This window comes from Mus pahari, chromosome 22, assembly GCF_900095145.1.
Source record: "Mus pahari chromosome 22, PAHARI_EIJ_v1.1, whole genome shotgun sequence".
In the NCBI taxonomy this organism is placed as follows: domain Eukaryota; kingdom Metazoa; phylum Chordata; class Mammalia; order Rodentia; family Muridae; genus Mus; species Mus pahari.
In genome coordinates this window covers 4,360,643-4,380,184 of record NC_034611.1, presented here as the reverse complement: position 1 = coordinate 4,380,184, position 19,542 = coordinate 4,360,643, and the positions used below count along the sequence as shown (strand labels likewise).

Here is a 19,542-nt window from a genome sequence, read left to right as displayed (position 1 = left end):
ATGTGGAGGCTAGACTGCCAACTCCTGACTCAGAGGACACTCACACAGAAACTACTGAGGCTACTCCAAACAGCCCGGGAGCATGCAGCAATCTTCAATAGTTAGTCAGTGAACAGAGTCCATGGAGCTCAGAGGTGTGTACTGGAAACCTGGCGCATTCCAACAATCAGACACAATCCTGAACTCTCTCAAGGACATGCACACAAAGGAAATGGTTAAGAAAACATTCTATCCTTTAGTATGCCAGTTAGCAGAAAACAGGAGTGGCTACTAGCTTCAACAGTTTCCTTCAGTCAGAGTGGGGCTGGGGGTGCTGCTCAGTGGCAGAGGACAAGTTGGGTGTGTCACAGGCACACAAGCTTCGGAAAGGAAAAACCTAAAAATAGGGGAGACTATCAAGAGTGACTCACAGAAGAGAGATGGCTATAAATACAAACTACATTTAGATAGCACGTGCAGCAACTTTCAGAACTCACATCAGTGCTGCATGACATAATTTTCTCAGTTAAAAAGCAACATTATCAGGGGTAGGAAAATAACAAAAACAGCCAACTTCAACAAGGTTACTAATACACAGCAGGAAAGACTCGTGTGGACGGTACCATGAGTTTGTGAATAAGTGCTGACTGCATTAGGTTCTCACTGTTCATCCTGTGCTGCTGCTGCTGCTGCTGGTGGCGCTGTTCCTACAAAGAACAAGTGTGCCACATTGCCAAAGCTATAGCTCTAACACCAGCCCACTCAAATACTGTGACCCAACTACTTTTTGAAATTTTGCCACGCAACAGGACAGCATGAATTTAGCTTGGTAGGAGGAGGTTGTAAAATAAATAAATTTTTTTTAAAAAATAAAGTAAGCCTCTAAAAGAGTTCAATACTTAAAAATAATAAGCATGTATAAATACAATCATTCTATACTATACAGTGAACTGGCTCACGATGTCCAAGGCAATCCTGATCTCCAGAGGGGAAGGTTGAGTTCTGCGCCCTAGCCTCATCTAAGCCACCCAGACTGGCTCCATCCCAACCTCTGCTGTCCCTGGCACACATACGTCAAGGACACATATTCTCAGGATACCACATTTCAAGCTGGTCACCATTACACCTCAAACATGTCTGCTGTCTGTAGCTCTAGCACTTGGGAGGCAGAGGCAGGCAGATTTCTGAGTTCGAGGCCAGCCTGGTCTACAAAGTGAGTTCAAGGACAGCCAGGGCTATACAGAGAAACCCTGTCTTGAAAAAAAAAAATGCTATTGCTGCCAAGTGGATATAGCCAACTTGATCTTCATGCATCAGTCATTCATTCACCCACTCTCTCTATGAATTCATCAAGCCAGAGGTATAGAAATGTGTTAATGGTTTCCTTTCCCACAAAGGATGTTCTTTAGAAACCAACAACTTCTTCAGGTTAAAATTAACCCACTTTCTTACTCATCTGCAAACCACCCCGCTATCCCTGGAACCTGCTTCAGCGACCCCATTTCCTGCGGCCTGCTGATCTGGCCGGGTCCCCCTTAGGGCACCCTGTTCCCTTTAAACTTGAAAGATTATAAAATAAGTAAGCAGTCATTACAGAAAATGGAGAAAGGGAGAATGCCCACTGTTCCCCACCATGAAGGAAACTCTGCCAATATTTTAAATAATATCTTGTTCACTGGCTCTGTCAGATGTTTTGTGGTTCCTTTAGTAGATTTAGCTGGGCATAAATCGACAAAACACTTACCATTTGCTGCTTCCCCCAGCTCTGCTCTTGCCACTGCTGTCCATGGCACCGCTCATCTAAATAGTGCTTCCATTTTACAGAACCAAATGCCTCCATCATATGTGGGCAAAGTCTGCACAAAGCATTACTGAGCCAAGAGAGACGAATTGTAAAGATTTCGATTACAAAACCAATCATTTTTCAGAAAAATAAAATTAATTTACACGAGAGTGGTTTCTAAAGGTTTTGTTTTGATGACACCCTTAATGCAGTCACCCCTTTATCAATCATTTAATAATTTAACAGAAAATAGTATGTTAGCTGCTAATTTAAGAAGACCCCATTCTAGACCTATACTCTAGAATGGTCTCTGACCATCAACAGATGATACAGGTAGCCCACTGATGTGGTCTGGCATTCTGATCTTTCTGGCCAAAGCTCAGACACTACTGCCTCATGGGCTCATAAACTGAGCCCAAAACCATCACCATAAGCAGTTGACCATTCTAGCAACCGTGAGTTCAGATGGAGCCACCAGGAAGCCAGCCCCGGCTACTCCCCACCTCCCAGCAACTGGCAAGACAAGCCGAACACCCAGCTGGGGTTTTAACAGACTTCCACCGAAACTCCAAGTTCTGAGCAACACTTCACTTCTTCCTGCTGCCAAGCTAGGGCTCCACATATTCTTTTCAGGGTAGCTAGATAATATGACATGAACTGAGTCTTTGAATAAACCTGGATGCAGAAAACATGTCCCCATTCCTATTTACAGTTTCCCACATACATGTGAAATGACACAGCCACTTCCCTGCTGTTAGTTCAAAACAAGATCACAAAAATGAATCAATACAAATGAAGCCAAGGACAAACCCTGGGGTTTTAATTCTCAGACTTATACATAAACTTAAGTTGCAGGATAATTCATTCATTAAACAGGCAACTCTACAGGAGGAAAATTGACAAGTTTTAAATCTTCTAATGTAATTACGTATTCTTATTTGAGGCAGGGTCTCGTGTACCCTTAGCTGGCATGGACCTCAGATACCAGCCTGCCTCCCCTCCCATGATTTGGAATTCAAGACACACACAGTCACGCCTAGCTAACTTGTTATCTAGTTATTTATTTAGCTATTTAATATAAACATGTTCATATTTAATATTTTAATTTTTATGTTACTTATGTATAAAGAATCATGAAGATGGCTGATCACAGCCTCAAACCCTCAGACTGAACATGTAGAAACACCAGCAAAGCTCACTACTTGGGAAGGAGGTACACAGTCAATCCTGAACATGCTGGCTGGGCCTCTCAGCTCCTCTCCCACCCTCACGATGCTCTAAATGCAGAGGTGGATGAAAAGTCATTCACTATTTAACCTTCGAAGCCTGGACTCTGGAGACTGTCAACAGTCTCACAACCAGAGATACCCTTAAAAGAAAAGACCCCAGTGCATTATCAGCTCAGCACATCCTCGGGGTTCTAATAAATAACTTACTCTCCAGGTTTCACTAAGGCTCAAGATGGGACAATCAGTAACTCAACAGCACTAACCCACTCCAATGCCTTTGCTGATGTCCTTGTTGAATTTCAAAGTTTTCCATTCCTGTTACACGGTGGCATACAGTCTTTGAATCTGCTCCAGGGAACTAAGTCCACTCTGCTTGCATCTGCAGCACTTGCACATGAACAATATTCAAATGAACCACCCTGCTTTGTATTTAGTTACATTTGAATCGTGGTATTATTAAGGAATCTATCTGAAATAAGTAAAGTAAACCTTGTAACAAAAAAGAAAATAGCAGTGTGTCACTCTCCTAAATACTCACCTACACTGGCACAGTCAAAACAAGCCCAGGCATTTTTACAGAAATCATAGTGACCAGAATCCAGTACCAAGTTGTTCAGTGGTACCTGAGGGCTTGCTAAGTATAAACCAGCTTCCTCTGCTAGTGTCTCACGGATACCTATTTTAAGCAGCTCTTCCATCTATCCTAAAGAAAAAGGAAAACAACTGAGGCATAGACCACAGCACAGACTGATAGTTTACTCAGCTAAAAGGCAACCGGTTCAGCAGCAGCGATGATCTCTCACCGTGCTTGTCCTCAAAACCAAGCCAACAACACAGAGAAAACAAGCCTGACTGTGGCACAAAACCTACCTGGTTTCCCAGCTGGGTCTTGCTAGAGAGAGCAACCACCCAGTGAGTAATTTAACCAATCACTGATACATTAACAGAGTTTTTTAAAAACAAGATGAATATAGAAAGTCAGGCTGGATGGATAGATGGAAAGATAGAAGGATAAATGGACAGATGGCAAATGACAGCCAATGACAGACAGATGAAAGTTCTCTGAAGCCGCATGACCTACCTACCACCAGATACCTCCAACAATCCCCAGTCCTCGGGAAGGAGCATGCTAATGAACTAGCCTTGTGCATCCCAGAGACTCAACCCACATTTCCTGATTTCTATGACAAAGATTGTCATTAACCCTCCAAGATCACCAGGAATGCAGTACCAGTGTGGCCACACTTAAACCTTTCATCTAGTCGGAGCAAAACAAAAACACTGTAAAACAGGTACGGCAAGTTGTACAACCTAGCAGGATCACACCTTCCTAGTTTCAGATGAGACCGCCTGACTAATTAGCATACCTAAGAAACAGAAAAGTGGAACATGCGGAGCTTGTGTTGGGACAATAAGAACTAATCAATTTGACCAAGCTTGAACGAGTAAGCTATTTAACAAAGATGATAAGAGACCCAAATGTTGTAACTGCTAGACTTCTGTGGAAAACAAAAACAAAACAAAAAAACCCAGAAAACAAACCCACGTTTCATTTCCAGCTGTAAAGTTCCTTACTGTGTTCTTTTAAAAGACAATTTTACATCTTTGGCTATAATTTGTGACATTCTCGAATATAACTTTTTCTAGTCCCTCCAAGCCATCTTTGTATGTACTGTTCAAACTCAACTCCTTAGAAACGTCTCACTGGTTAAGATCAGAGGCTGCTCTTGCAGGAGACCTGGGTTTGAATTCCTACATGGCAGCTAGCTCACAACCATACCAACACCTTCTTTGGATCTTTCGAATTTGTTCACACAGATAAAGATTTTTATTGTGGTGGAAAGAACTTAAGTGTGCAAGGCTCCAAGTTCCATGAGATCTGCTGCTGCAGAGGAGTGAGAATGTGTGTGTATAGTCTCACCATTTAATTTCTGTAACTGAAATTCTAGAATAGCTATTCCTGGTAGCATACCTGTAAGCCCAGCCTGTGGGAGACGGAGGCCAAGCCCCTTACATGGTGAGCTTGTGGCCAGGCTGGGGGCTGCTCCTCGCCTCGGCCCAGCCCCATCCCACAATCTGAACTAAACAGATTTCTAGACTACTGAGAGACGGTTTCTACTCCCACAGAACTGTGTTAATATCAGTGCTCAAGTAAGAAATCAAAGCTGCCTTATAAAAAAAAAGTAGGGACTGGGAGACTAGGGTCGGGCTACATAAAGCAGTTAATGCACACCACACAAGTACAGGGACCTGAGCTTGAATCCCTGTGTAAAAATCATGGCTGCAGATCCTGGAGCTGACCCCACTGGTCAGCTAACTAGATGAATTACTGAGCTCCAAGTTCAGTAAGAGAGTCCATCTCAAGAGCCAAGGGAGAGAGGTGATAGAAGATTACTCTGGCCCACATACACGCTTGCACACACACTGAACATATCTACTACAATACACTCCAAAACAAAACAATGGAAACATACTGGGAGGAAAAGAATCATCAATATATAATGTAGAACTATTAATCCCTATGCATGAGAATTGCACATTAAATATTTTTATTTTGAAATATAGCTTATAATTTGCATTTCCCCTGTATCAAACTAAATTTCTTGCTAATGAATTAAAATGTAAAGAACAGGGAAAATAACCCTGGCATTAGTCAGGAAGTGATGTATCTCCCAGAACCCTCTTGCACTGCTGATAAGACAAGTGTCACCACGGTTAAACTGGTAAAAAAGTTGTCCCTGAATGTAGAAAGGGGTAGGTTTCAGGACTCCTGTGCACGCAAAATGCTGTAGCAGTTCAGGTTCTTCTACAAAGCCAACTACTGTTTGCATACCCCCAACTCCTTCTGCATATGCAAAGGCATCTCTAGATCACTCACAATGCTTACCACGGCATAAATGCTGTGTCTGCATGGTAAACTCGCACATATTCAGCAATAGGGCACTTTTTGCTTCACATTCTTTCAAAGCATCGGGCAGAACCTGTAGCTACAGAAAGCTAGCTGGGGTACATCTCAATTGTCAACTAGATGAGCTTTTGAATCACCTAGGAGACCTGCCTATGGGAGTTATCATGATTAGGTTAATTGAGGTGAGAAAGCAGCCACCCACTGTAGGTAGTTCCATTCCTTAGGTTGGGATCTTAGTCTATATAAAAAGAGGCCTAGGGAAAGCACACGCATCTCCTTCTGCCTCCATCTCCTGCCCCCTATCTTCTCCATTATTCCGGAAACTCAAGATACACACTGCCTTTATTACAGCAAAAGAAAAGTGACTAATACCTGGATTACACTTACTATATAGTTCAATATACAGTATTTCTAAGAATAAATAATTTAGGAGTCACATCCTCTAACAACATATATAGTAATCTTCACAGTAAGTTCATCCCTAACAGGCAAAACTGATGAGCCCCAAATATTCATACAAATATTAATAATTCAGTCCACATCAGTGAAGGCACTATAAGCCAAACATAGATGGATCTCACAGATTTAATGGTCTGAAAAGCAGCTGGACACAAACAGTGTCCCCCTCCCCATGCTTCTATTTTTATGACGTTAAAAGCCTGATTAAAAAAAGTCATCCTTGGGGGAGAGAGACATATCTATAGAGAAGAATGTCGAGATGGCAATTGTCTTTGGGAGGGAGAAGAGGGAGTTTTGACCATCGGTCACGCCCCAAGTGTACACGGGCAGCACTGTCCACTTACTCCAGATGTACTCCTAACTACGGGAATACTCATCTCCATGGCATCCACCGTCGCTCGCTGACTTTCCGACTTCAGCAGGATAATGCGGCAGCTATGCCTGCCTCTCTTCCTCTGCACGGCACTTTGGAGACAGAGCTGACAGTGAGACTGTAAACCACACAAGTGTGTGTGTGTTCTTACCTAGGGTCTTACTGCACCACACAAGGAGTGTGGAGACGGGACATCTGAATGCCAGCAGTAAGAAGCAACAGCTGACAACCATGAGCAAAAATCAGAACAGAAACACAAGCTTTGGACAAGTCTGATGTCTCAGAGCAAAATGCTCAACACAGCAACAAAAGCCATAGGTGTGTTTCCTCACGTCACAAGAAAAAAAAAAGTCACCTTGTGTAATCTTAAAAGGCTTGAACACAACACATTTAGGAAAAACCTTACCTTTGAAGTGCTTTTAAAACCAACTCTAACTCAGAAGAGGGAGGTTATCTCCAGTTACTCAGAAAAGACAGCTGTGCAGAACAGATAAAAGGCTAGCAGCTGCTGTGACCTGTGACATCTGTGAATGCCAATACTCCAGAGACTGAGGCAGGAGGATCACAAGCTCCAGGCCAGTCTGGGCCATGTAATGAGAAAATAATACAGTAGTTTTTCTCTATCTCTACTCTTGATTAGTGACTTTGTTTGAAAGGTTCTCTGGCATGAGGACCCTCAGCACAGCACAGAAGTTTTAAGATAAACAGGGGTTTATAGGGATGCCCACACTGGAAAGCTTTCAGCTACAGAAAGCAAAGTCTAGGTTCACAATTTCAACTACGTGTTCTCTACAAATGCTGTTTATGAATCTTTAGATAATAGTTCAAACTAAAACTACTGAGATCTCTCTTAAGAGAACAAGAAAAATACAGAGAAGCAGCCCTCTAACCTGACTGAGCGATAGAAGTTGAGAAGCCCCCTAGACAACAGAGCAAGCTCACAAAGGACCAGGACAGGACTTCCTAGCCTCTGTCCTCACACCCACTTTTACATCCTAACTCATCCAAAAGCAAAAATCTGGGTCCTGATAGAATACAAATCTTACAAAAACGAAGTCAGAGTCATTTGTAAATCTGGTTAGCACAACTCCAGCTCATAAGTTATGCAAGGCAGTTTCCTTTTCACACTTGTCTACGGCTTACAGAACTCCCAGCTGAGAGCAGCCCAGCCGAGGTGATGAAGCCCTCGCCCTTGTTTGTGGCACTCTGCGCCAACCATTCAGAGCTATACTTAAGGCCCCGAGCTGCACTGCCTGGAAGAAGCACAGTAGACTCAGCCGTGGCCACGTGCCCCTGAAGCCCCAGCTCAGCACTGCCTGTGCTGCCTGGATTTTGCTTTCGGTTCAGTCTTTCTGAGGAATTCTCTCCTTCTGGCCCTCAGCTTCCAGGACTGTGCATGACTTAAACTTTACTTTCAAATGCAATACTCTCATTAGTAAAGTGGCAACCAAATATTGTGAACAAAATAAAAGCCTTGTGATGGACTCTGAGTCCTGGTCAAGGTGTTGAGATTCTCACAGACAGGGTCAACCATGGTTCAAACAGCATGGCTCTCGAGACACACAACAGGCTGCAAGCCATGGCTCTTGAAACACACAACAGACTACAAGCCATGGCTCTCGAGACACACAACAGGCTGCAAGCCATGGCTCTCGAGACACACAACAGGCTGCAAGCCATGGCTCTCGAGACACACAACAGGCTACAAGCCCCTCAAGGGCAACTCTCCTTTAGGTTCTTTTTTTTTTTTTTTAAAGATAATTTATTCTTTTTAATGACAGGGAGTTTGGGGGGAATGAGCACATGAATGCGGGTGCCCATGAAGTCCAAGAGAGGGCATCAAATTCCCCGAACTGAAGTGACAACAGGCACTTATGAGTCCCCTGCCACGGTGCTAGGATTCAAGCATGGTCCTCAGGGAGAGCGGTGAGGGCTCTAACCACTGAGCCATTGCTCTAGCTCCATTTTTTTTTTTTTTTTAAATGAAAAAGGAATGTCTCCTGATCTCCTTTAAGATTTCAAAGAGCTCACTTAGGAAAAGTGGGGACTCAGTGAGGACCTGTAAACCCACTGCTTTGCCCAAACAGAAGCAGCCATCCACAAGAACTGCAATTACAGAGGCTGGGGAGAAGCCAACACAATTGCTTAGAGCAAAAGCAGGGCAGAGTGCTCATGATTCAAAATGGTTCAATGTCTAGGAAGTTTTAAGGGTCCAAGTTTTCAGCAAGACAACTACACTGTGTTTTCAGGGCATCTGTGCCAAGTTCTGTCCACTGTGAATTCAAATGGCTATAGTACAAGCAGGTTTCAAACTATGCTTAATAACTAAAAGAAAACCAACATTTGACTAGTCAGGACATTACATTACAGGATGCAAGTATTCCTAAGCCTATGTACAATATCGGTCTTAAGGAAACTTCTTCCCAAGCAACTCCTAACTCCATGAAGGTGGGTCCTCCTCTGTGGACGTTGACAAAGTCTGCCAAAACCCCCGTGACTATTTGAGACACAAATTCTGTAGCTGGTGAGGTGAACACTGTGTAAGTGAACGAGTGCACAAGGCATGTCACTATTTAAGCATATTTGCCATATAATATGTATATCAAATCAAAGTGTGCCCTTAGAAATAGCTCCAAGTGGCTGCACCTGTACTGTCTTCATTGATGGCTCAGAGCCTATTTAATCTTGAAAGCTCAAACTCCAGGAGCCCGTAGTTCAGCAGGCCACATGCTTTCTTCAACCGTGGAGGGAGCTGTTTCATACGCCTGAGGCTTCACACGGTGGAGGTGAAAAACACATTCTTTTTACCACAAAGAACAGTGCCTGTGCCTTAATCATTAGCCTAAGTCGTCAGAATGCTTGTGTGAGCTAAATGCCTCACTTCACAAAGAACTTAGCTCAGTAACTGGTCTAAGACCCTCTGTTGGCCCAGAGCAGAGAACCAACCCTGTTTCCGCTCTAAACCCCACTTCACCCTACCCCCAACTCACCCAGATCTAGCAGCATCATTTCACAAAGTGATGGCTGGACAATGCTTTGTACAGGTGCTTACATGCCATATTTAAAGGACTTTATATTTGCAGAATGAATTAACTAAAATCAGAACTCAATCAAGTCCAGAATAATGTGAAATGCTCACACATCTACTGATGCACCTTATGGGGTGCTGGGACATGGGGACAGCACATGGCAGCTTGAGTCTCAGCCTCAGCTGCAGGCTCTTTCCACTCTGACACTCCAGAATGGAGCCCTGAGCAATGTTGGCCGTGGGCCTTTTCCTCTGTAACAGCTACTGCTGCCCGGCTCAGCATCGCTGTACTGACTTGCTGTATTTCAGCCTCCTCCAGAAACTGCTGGGCAACTACAGATGACAGTTTATAAAAACAGCTTACATACTCTAAACTTCCGAGTGTGTAGTGCACACCTGTATGCAGAGGCATGGAAGCTGGAAAGGAAAGGCCTGGCATCTCTGTGGTCTCATAACAGAGCCAGGCCGGCCATGCTGGTGATCGATCACCATCCAGAGCTTGCCACTTCCACCTCCTCACCACAGAGCCACGTTGTGCTCTAGCAGAGGTGTTCCAGCTTGCCTGAAGGTGTAGAGGGACATGGGTAGGTCACAGCCTTGGGAAGTGCTCTGTACACAGAGCGTACCTGCTAACTGTTCCTGTCCCCCCTGCACCCCATCTCATGTGTGATCCCTGGTCTGTCCAGTAGCTTCCAAGCTACATAATCTGTACTGTCCACTGCTAGTCATCAAATATGAAAGTAGTCCATATCATACCCAATCCTGCCTGGAAAGACGGTTCACAACCCAACTGTCATATCTGATGCACTAACTTTTGGTGGCTCTTGATGGTAAGGCTGTTTTTGTTTTTGTTTGTTTTGTTTTTCACTTCTTGCTTCTTAGGACAGTGTGTACCTTTATATTGACTTACATAAGCTCATTTCCTTTTTCAGATAGATTAAAACATCAGTTCTAAACATCCTCTCTATCCAACTCCACACTGTGACTATCTTAACTTGAAACTTTAAGGTCTGGCGTAGACCAAAACCTGTATTTGAGATCCCAAGTAGAAAATTTCACACCACAAAACTTCACTTCATTCCAAGCAAACTTGCAAGGCTGAGTCAGGAAGATCTCGGTGAGATGAAGGCCTACCTGGTTTAAATATCAAGTTCTAGGCCTGCCGGTGAGACCTTATCCCAAAAAATAAAATACAATTCATGCACAAAAAATTATTTTCAACATTGGACAAAAATCACCATCAGGCCATGTATATAAGCATATAAAACATACATGAATTCCATGTCTGTACAAGTATTCCAGAATCCAACCCAGTTCGAAGCCAAAGCACGTCAGATACAGGATACTCAGGATGAAAAGCCAAAACTGGGCATCAATCTTAGCTCTTCACGGCCGTGCTCTCGTTGAAGACGGGTTCACGGGTTCCGTCCTCAGGAGAGGCTACCAAACAGATGTTCTTGCTGACCAGATCGGACATAGAGGGAAAGCTGACTGGCAGCATGTCATGGAAGGTGGAGCTATGTCAGCCATCTCTGCTTCAGCAACCCACAAGCTTCCATATGTACACTGGGACATATGGACACTGTCCCTGTCACTATGGTCTCTGCCCCTCACTTCTCTTAGCATGCACCCTAAGCCCTTCCTAAACAGATATGAATACATGCACTGGGTACCATAATGGAGCCTAGGAAGCACAACCCAGCTAGCTGCTCTCAACCACTGTAGTGTATCTGACAATTCAAGTTTTCATCTTGCAAAACTGAAACTGGGTACTGAACAACTCAGGTCCCTTCCAAACCCTGGCTGCCAGCATTCTACTCTGTCCCTCTCTCTACATAGTTGACTAGGCACCCTTTTTAGATGTTTTATTTTGTGTGTGTATATGTGTGTGGTACAAAGTTGCTTACTTCACAGCTAAGACATTGAGGCAATCGAGGGGCGCACAGGCAAAGCACTACACCCACCCTCAAGTGACCATGATGTTTTCTTGAACCACCCAGTCCCTCCACCGCCTCACAAGAGCACTGAAGGGAAGACCAAGCCATCAGTGCCTGGGCCTTTGGAGACACTGTCCTTCATGCTAGGGCGTTCATTCTCTCTGCTGAGCTCCTGCCAGAAGGTGAAGATCCTTACCCTGCACACAGGACAGCCTCTAGTTTAGGATGAGGATAGTCAGGGTCTTTCTGGAAACTAATCAGGGTCAGCTCTCAGAAGCTGCCACAACCACACTGGCTGACTTGTGGCCAGAAGAACACCACTGTAAAGTCACTGGCAACGTGTGCCTCTCAGCCCAGTTCTGGTCAGTGAAACCTTGAGAGGAAGAGGTCAGAGTCACAAAAAAAAAAGTGAAATCCACTTGCCCAGAGCAATCTTTCTAAATAGGCAACAAAGTAGTCAGGGTTCCCACTGCAAGGAACCGACTAAGAGACTAAAGGTAGGCCTCCACTTGCCGGTGATGCTAGCTAGCAAGTGTGGTACCTGGCCTTTATGTGCTAAAGAAAGACACCAAGAGCCACATCCAAGTCCCAATACTGCTGCTAGACTCTCAGCCAAGGACCAGTAGCAGCAACGGTGGCACTGTCTGGTTGGGATGAGCACTGCAGTTTTTTACAAAGGAAATATTAGGCAACTGTGGTGGTGCCGGGCAGACAGACCTCTGAGTTTGAGGCCAGCCTGGCTTCCACACCGAGTCGCAGATGACCACAGCTACACAGAGAGAACCGTCGACAAACCAAAAGGGAGGGAGGGAGGAAGGGGGAGGAAAAGAACTGAGGGAGGGGTAACTTAAGCTCCAGGATGGACAAAATATCAATGCATTTCATGATGCTGGGGTCTCAGGGTTCTTCTGCCCTGTTTCTGGGGCTGCAGTTAGGATTCATGGCCTCTGTACGATAGGTAGAGCTCTCTAACCTGAGCTACACTCCAATCTCAGACAATTCTTAACTGTCATATTCCTTGATATATACTCTTATAACACAAAATGTTAGTAGTTATATATTAGTAGTTCTCTGAGAACTACTAATGACCTTTGTGGTACAAAGAAAACAGATACAACCCAAAAAAAGATTTCTATTTAAGTACTTGCACATTTGCCGGCCTCACACTTCCATTTATTAATTAGTAACCTTCTATTCAATGACATGCAAGGGATAATCTGTCTGACTTTGCCCAGGAGATGTAGTTACGGGGTAAGCAGTGGACCTTAGCCCTACGTACGTACCCAGCACCTGGAACGCCTCAATTAAGAGTGTGTTGGCGGCAGTTCTTCTGCGTCAAGCCTGGAAGTTCCTTTCTGTAACTGGGCAGGCATGAGTGTTCCTGTGAGCTATGTTCTGCGGGACCCTGCTGGGTTCTGTGAGGGGAGCTCGTCAAGCTCAGACCTCCAGACATGGATAGAGTGACCTATGATGGCGTGCATGTGAACTTCACTCGGGAAGGTGGGCTTTGCTGGATCCTTCTCAGAAGAGTCTCTACAACGGTGTGATGCTGGAGACCTACAGGAATCTCACAGCTATAGGCTACATCTAGGAAGAACATACTATTGAAGACCATTTTCAAAGTTCTAGACGTCATGGAAGGTAAGTTTCCTGTGCAAGCTGATGAGAAAATGCCTATGAAGAAAGTTGAGTATGTGCTACAAGTTGTAAAGAAAATCAATTGCGTACACTAAGCACTGCTTTCAATTATGGATGATTACTAAACTTCACAAAACCATGCATGTCTATGGCAGATATGTAATTATTGTTTGCAAAGCATTCCATTACGTTCAAAGACACAAAAAAGAATGGCTTAACAGATTATGTCACTGTTTAAATCAAGCCCAGTAGAGCCACCCTGTAGAAGAGCAAGTGTCTTCAGTCTCATACCGCTTAGCTATTGATTAGGTGATAAGTGTATGCCCCAAACTTGTAATAAGCAAAAATACATAGTAAGTATGTGCTCAATGATATACTTGTAATAACATTAATAAATTTAGAGAGATGGACAGTTTATAAGATTCAAGAATGGTTTTCTGGAGAAATTTTAATCCCTGTACCACATGTCTATGAGGTAAAAAAGTCAACTGTGTGAATGCAATGTGGAACCTTTTCACTTGTTATTCTTCTTGTGATATGGATGGCATAGGTTACTATGGAGACGAGCAATGTGAGCTTGGGGATTCTGAAAGAAGCATCATCCCTTTCTCTTTTCCAAAACAATCAGAGGATATGCAGTACACCCCACTTTGAGTAGACATTCTAAATGTGCTATAAGTTCATAAATAACTAGTTCCCCAACATTATTGGGGACATTTACCAATTCAAACTGCTGAAAAGGGAAGTAGAAAATTTTTTCTGTTTGCATTTGTTCATGTTTCGAATGTAGTATTATTCCGATGATAGCAAAATTTGTGAGTGCAGTCAGTGTGCAGAAGCTCTGAATTCTTCCTGCTGTTTTCAAATGTGTGAATGACTTCTTATAGAAAATGTACACTATAGCTGGGCATGGTTGCGCACGTCTTTAATCCCAGCACTTGGGAGGCAGAGGCAGGTGGATTTCTGAGTTCGAGGCCAGCCTGGTCTACAGAGTGAGTTCCAGAACAGCCAGGACTACACAGAGAAAGCCTGTCTCGAAAAAAAAAAAATGTACACTATAAATGTGAGCCGGGTAGTCAATACTCTTCCCATCCCTTGTGTCTTCAAAGATGTAAAACAACCCACAATGAAGGGGAGCACCTCTGAGTGTGAACAAAGTGACCCTGTGTTCAGCCCACAGCGAAGGGGAGCACCTCTGAGTGTGAACAAAGTGACCCTGTGTTCAGCCCACAGCGAAGGGGAGCACCTCTGAGTGTGAACAAAGTGACCCTGTGTTCAGCCCACAGCGAAGGGGAGCACCCCTGAGTGTGAACAAAGCGACCCTGTGTTCAGCCCACAGCGAAGGGGAGCACCTCTGAGTGTGAACAAAGTGATATTGTGTTCAGATCAGATTGCTCTTTACAAGGAAACCAAATTGTAAAGGAATTCATACAGATTTTTTAAAAAGTGTGTTGTCCATACATGCATTTTGTACTCTATCACACAAGACCTTTAACACAACACGCTTTAACCTCACTTTCTTCTGAGTGTAAAGGACTTTCCGGGATAATTTTTTTAACTTTTATAAAATTTGAAATAATCAAACGAATTATTTTCCTCAGTTTAAAGCATAAGAAGATTTTTAGTTCTTCCTAACATTTGTCCAATTCAAATAAGACCAATAATGTTAAGACACTTCTAGTTTAAGATGCTGAAGGAAATGTAAACTAACCCAGCCTCTTTGCACAGTGTTGCTTGGTCGTCCTCTGACAACCCATTCTCACGTGTAACCCCCTGACAACAGTAGACATTTCTGAAGGCACTAGATACTGCTAGGTACCAGAAGACATTTTATGCTATTTGGGTTTTAAAAAACAATTCTTCATAGGCTACAAGTCAACATACTCTCCAACCTTTGTAGCTTCATATACACACACCCTAGGTAGCTGTAACTCATCTTTCAGAATTTATGTCTCCTTGGGAATAATGTGGATTCAAAAGATGATGTTTATCACAGACAAAATATAAATGACATCACCGGACAAATTACATGAGCTAGCACCTCGATCATTAACTATTTACTTGTATACTGTCTCACTGCAAGCACCCAGCAAAAGTAAACAACTGGTACCCCCAGATAGTCAAGGAAGTTTGAATTACTCCAAGAATGACTGTCTATACATTACTAAGCACCTATAGCTATGAATCTGGGCACTGGGAATAACTTGCAAGATGCAAAACCACAAGAACTGAAGATACTCAAATATTTCTATAAAATGTATGTTTTTATTAATGAAATTGGTGGAAAATACCTACTTATGCCTTTCCCTAAAGTTTTATTCTGTGTTATTTAGCATCCTTCTCCAAATATTAAAGCTTGCTAATAGACGGCCTGTTCTAAAACCACCCCAGTTTCCGAGGTGGCACAAAAGCCTCCAGCATCAGTCCTGAGCACACTCAGCACATGAGCCGTGCACGAGCGGAAGGAAGCTGCTGCCTTCCTTTAGTTATTTCAATCCAACCTGAAACTCTCCGTCCACATCACGGTTAAGAAGAGTGAAAAGGAAAGAGGAGATTCTTCAAGATACTGAGCTTCCCCAAACCTACCTCAGGTGACTGTGGGACTTGGAACTCACTGGGGCTGTTCTCGTAAGTATGGGTGCTAGGCTACTCAACTAGCACCATGGCCTTTTTAATGAATATACTCTATGCACATAGCACAAAAGTGCACGTCTATACAGTTCTATAAAAGGTAGAGAGCAAAAGCAAAATATTCAACAACAACTCAGAACCTGGGTTAATGTTGTCAAGGTCCAACCACACACAGGGGCTCATGGTGCAGTGGGCCAGTGCCTCTGCCCAGTGATGCTGAGGCCTGTGACACCCATGGAGATGGACCAATGTTTCAGGGACGATGGCAGGCACCGAGGTGATCTATGTCTGGAAAAGGCAGAAGCCCAGCCTAGGAGGTGTGAAGGCAGGTCCTAAGGAAAGGCAGCCCTGGGCTACAAACAGGAGCTAGGCCCTCAGACCCCTCAGCAGCTGTTCTCCTCCCCTGGGTGAGCTCTCTCCTTCCCCCTCAGCACTCGCCTGCAGCTCTGCTGGGGAGGGGGGCAGGGCGGGAGCTGTCTCCACCCACAAGCCCAACAGTGACACCAACAACAGAGCACTGGTGGACACACTGGAGAGCAGAGAAGGAAACAGACTGGCAGACACACAGACAGCTTCTCTTTGATTCCAGGCAGGGATCAAAGCGAGGCATAGAGAGGAAAAGAGAAATGGAAAAAGACATCAGGACAGTCATGGTCCGACAGGAGAAAGTCAGGGTTGTAAGTGTCAAGGTCTGTTTATTAACCAACTCAGGAGTTCAGAAGCAAAACATAGTTCTAAACTGCATTAGAAAAGATAAAAACACTAAACCATCTCAAGAAGGCAGTTCATTTATTTAATGTAAAACCTGTCTCAAGTGGGGTTGATGTTAACCTGCTCCATTCAATGCCAGTGCCAAACTACTGGGGAATAGTGAGGTACAGCAGCAGCCAGGTAATGTGCGAGTCACTTCTCAGCCAAGCGCCTCAGCCACACCCACACCTGGAAATGGTTAAGCCTGCCATGCCATGGACGTTAGTACTTAGAAGAGAGACCTAAAGATTAACCACATCTGAAAGTTAAATTATCATTTCATATAGCTCCAAAGGATTACCAACAAAGTAATATGGTTGCTTCCCAGGAGTTAAACGGAAGCAGTGACACACAGGGACACGAGGCTAATGATCTACCTCCAAGGCCTTCATTCGAATTTCTATCAAAGAACTTGTAAATGTGTCCCATGTGGCTCATAACTTTCTTCTTCAGCCAGGGTGTTCTTCAAATTCAGAAATGTCAGTTTTCAGCCAGATAAAATTTCAAAGCATTTGTAAGGAAGTAAGTAGAGTTACGGTAACTTTAGCCACACAGCCGGTGACCATGTGCGGGACAGTAGTAAACAAATCTAAGGGACAAAGAAAGAAGCCACTCAAGCAGGAGCTACAAACAATCTGCAGTAGTCAGATGCAACCCAGATCGGCGTCTAAGAAGGACGGACACACACTTGGCCCTCCTTCAGGTACCTTGTGAAATTATATTCATACCAAGAAAAACTCTTCATTTGGGTTTGTTTTAGCTACAAGATCTTAAATGCAGCACAGGCTTTCTCACTAGCTTTATGTGCCTAATACCTTCTGCCAATGTTCTCCAAAGCACAAGAGAATTTTCACATCCACCACCCCCCTACACACACACACACACACACACACACACACACACAACTACTTTTAAGTAAGCAAATAAAAAAGATGCAAAGTGGTTTTGCCAGAGACCAGAAGACAGTGCTGGGCAGAGAAGGGGCAACTACAAGTTCACACAGCAGCGGGAGCAGCACAGACCTGACCGAGCCTGACAACCAAGGCCCCAGATCCAACCATCCCCCACCACACTGTGAGTCTGCCCCCCCCACCCCGTTCCGCCCTGGGGTGCGAGCCCAAGCAGCAAAGGCTGCTTACCCTCAAATGGCCTTCCCTGCGGGCCTCTAGGGACTAGTATGTCCTGGTATGTGTCCTAGAGTGATCACAGGTGGGTTACCTGAGCCGTTCTCTAAAGCAGAAACGGACAAAGTGTGTTTTTTTTTGCCATTCTCTAAAGCAGAAACGGACAAAGTGTGTTTGGTTTTGGTTTTGGTTTTGGTTTTGGTTTTGGTTTTGGTTTTGGTTTTGGTTTTGGGGACAGAGTCTCACTATGTAGCCCTGGCTGTCCTGGAACTCGCTATGTAGACCAGACTAACCTCAAACTCACAGAGGTTCACCTGCCTCTGCTGGAAATAAAGATGTACACCAACACACACAGGTACAGACAAAAATGTAAGCACTGCCCATTTAAGCACACAACATTTCAGCAGGAGTCCATTTCCCTATGGATTCAAAGCTGCACAGAAGCCTGCTTTTCCGGCCTTCGCCCTGGCTCCACCATTCTGACCTGTGTCACAGCTCTTAATAACTGTTTACAGCCACTGGGTGTAAGTATCAAAGTCGCTGCTGAATGATAATTACATCTTCTTGCGACATCCCTGTTGATAGGTCCAGGCCTGGGTCTGCAAGGAGCATAATACTGGTTTGTCTGCCATGTTCAAATTTCAGATTGTTCCTGAGATGACTTATCAATCTGAACCTGGGCTGCCTGCCTCGTCTCTAAATGCCAACAAGGCAATTGTTTCCTTTCACAGAATTAAGACACTGTGTTATCACAAAAGGCCCATGAGAGGGAGCAGAAGTGTCACCAGCCAGGCCTATCCTGCAGGTGCCCAGAAGTAGAGCTGGGGCACAGGAGAGACAGACATGAGACCTGGGGCTGATCACCACTCACTGCCATCTCCTGGCTATCCATTCCCAACTAGTCCCACGTCTTTCAACACGGTGGGATTCTACTAGCCTCAACTTGCTGACAGACTAATCATGGTTTCCCCCTTCAAAACTACCACTTTAATAATTGTAGATACCATCAGCGTAAGGTGCAATGGCAGACACATGGCCAACTGGCCAGAAAGGCTTTCCTGACTGTGAATAAGGTACTCTTTGAATCCTTGGTTCTACAGATGAAGAAAAGGCCAGGGCAAGGGGATTTGCTTCTGATGTTTACAAATCTACTCACACACAATAGCTCTTACCTTACATTTTATAGTACTATCATGAGTTGTTGAGATACTGTACCAAAACGAATGATTTTTAAAGGAGGAAAATATATAAAAGCTAGGCCTGCTAGAGCATAATCAATGAATGTCCACTTCAAGCCAAAGCCTCATTATACCATTACAATCAAAACAGCCCAGGAGGCTGGCCACCCAGGAGCAGAGTTGCATAGACTCTCTTGGCTGTGCCCGGGTCTGGGTAAGTTTGCTCCCCTTTGAGAGGCAGGGTAGTCAAGTTTCTTAGGAAGAGAATGGTTAGCAGCTTCATGAAAGGAAACTAAACCCATCTGCAATCAGCTTAATTATTCTCGGTCAGTAGTTCCAGGCTGTGCTCACTGCTTAGACAACAAGAAAAGGATAAGTAAGACAGGCCCCGCCCAGTAGGAGCCTCAATACAAAGATGCTCCAAGCTGCCTGCCACCTGCACATCACAGAACTGAGGTGAATGGCAAGACCTCCAAAGACACAGACTCTGTGTGACTATGAAAGGCTGTAGAGAGGGCCCTTCAC

At 44.3% G+C, this 19,542-nt stretch overlaps 1 protein-coding gene and 1 pseudogene across 2 annotated transcripts in view; one reads left to right on the top strand and one right to left on the bottom strand.

Moving 5' to 3' along the window:
- The window catches only part of Ncoa2 (nuclear receptor coactivator 2), a 240,816-nt gene that overhangs the window by 172,050 nt on the left and 49,224 nt on the right, over positions 1-19,542 (bottom strand). The window lies entirely within an intron of this gene.
- On the top strand, positions 13,148-13,341 carry LOC110338923 (annotated as a pseudogene).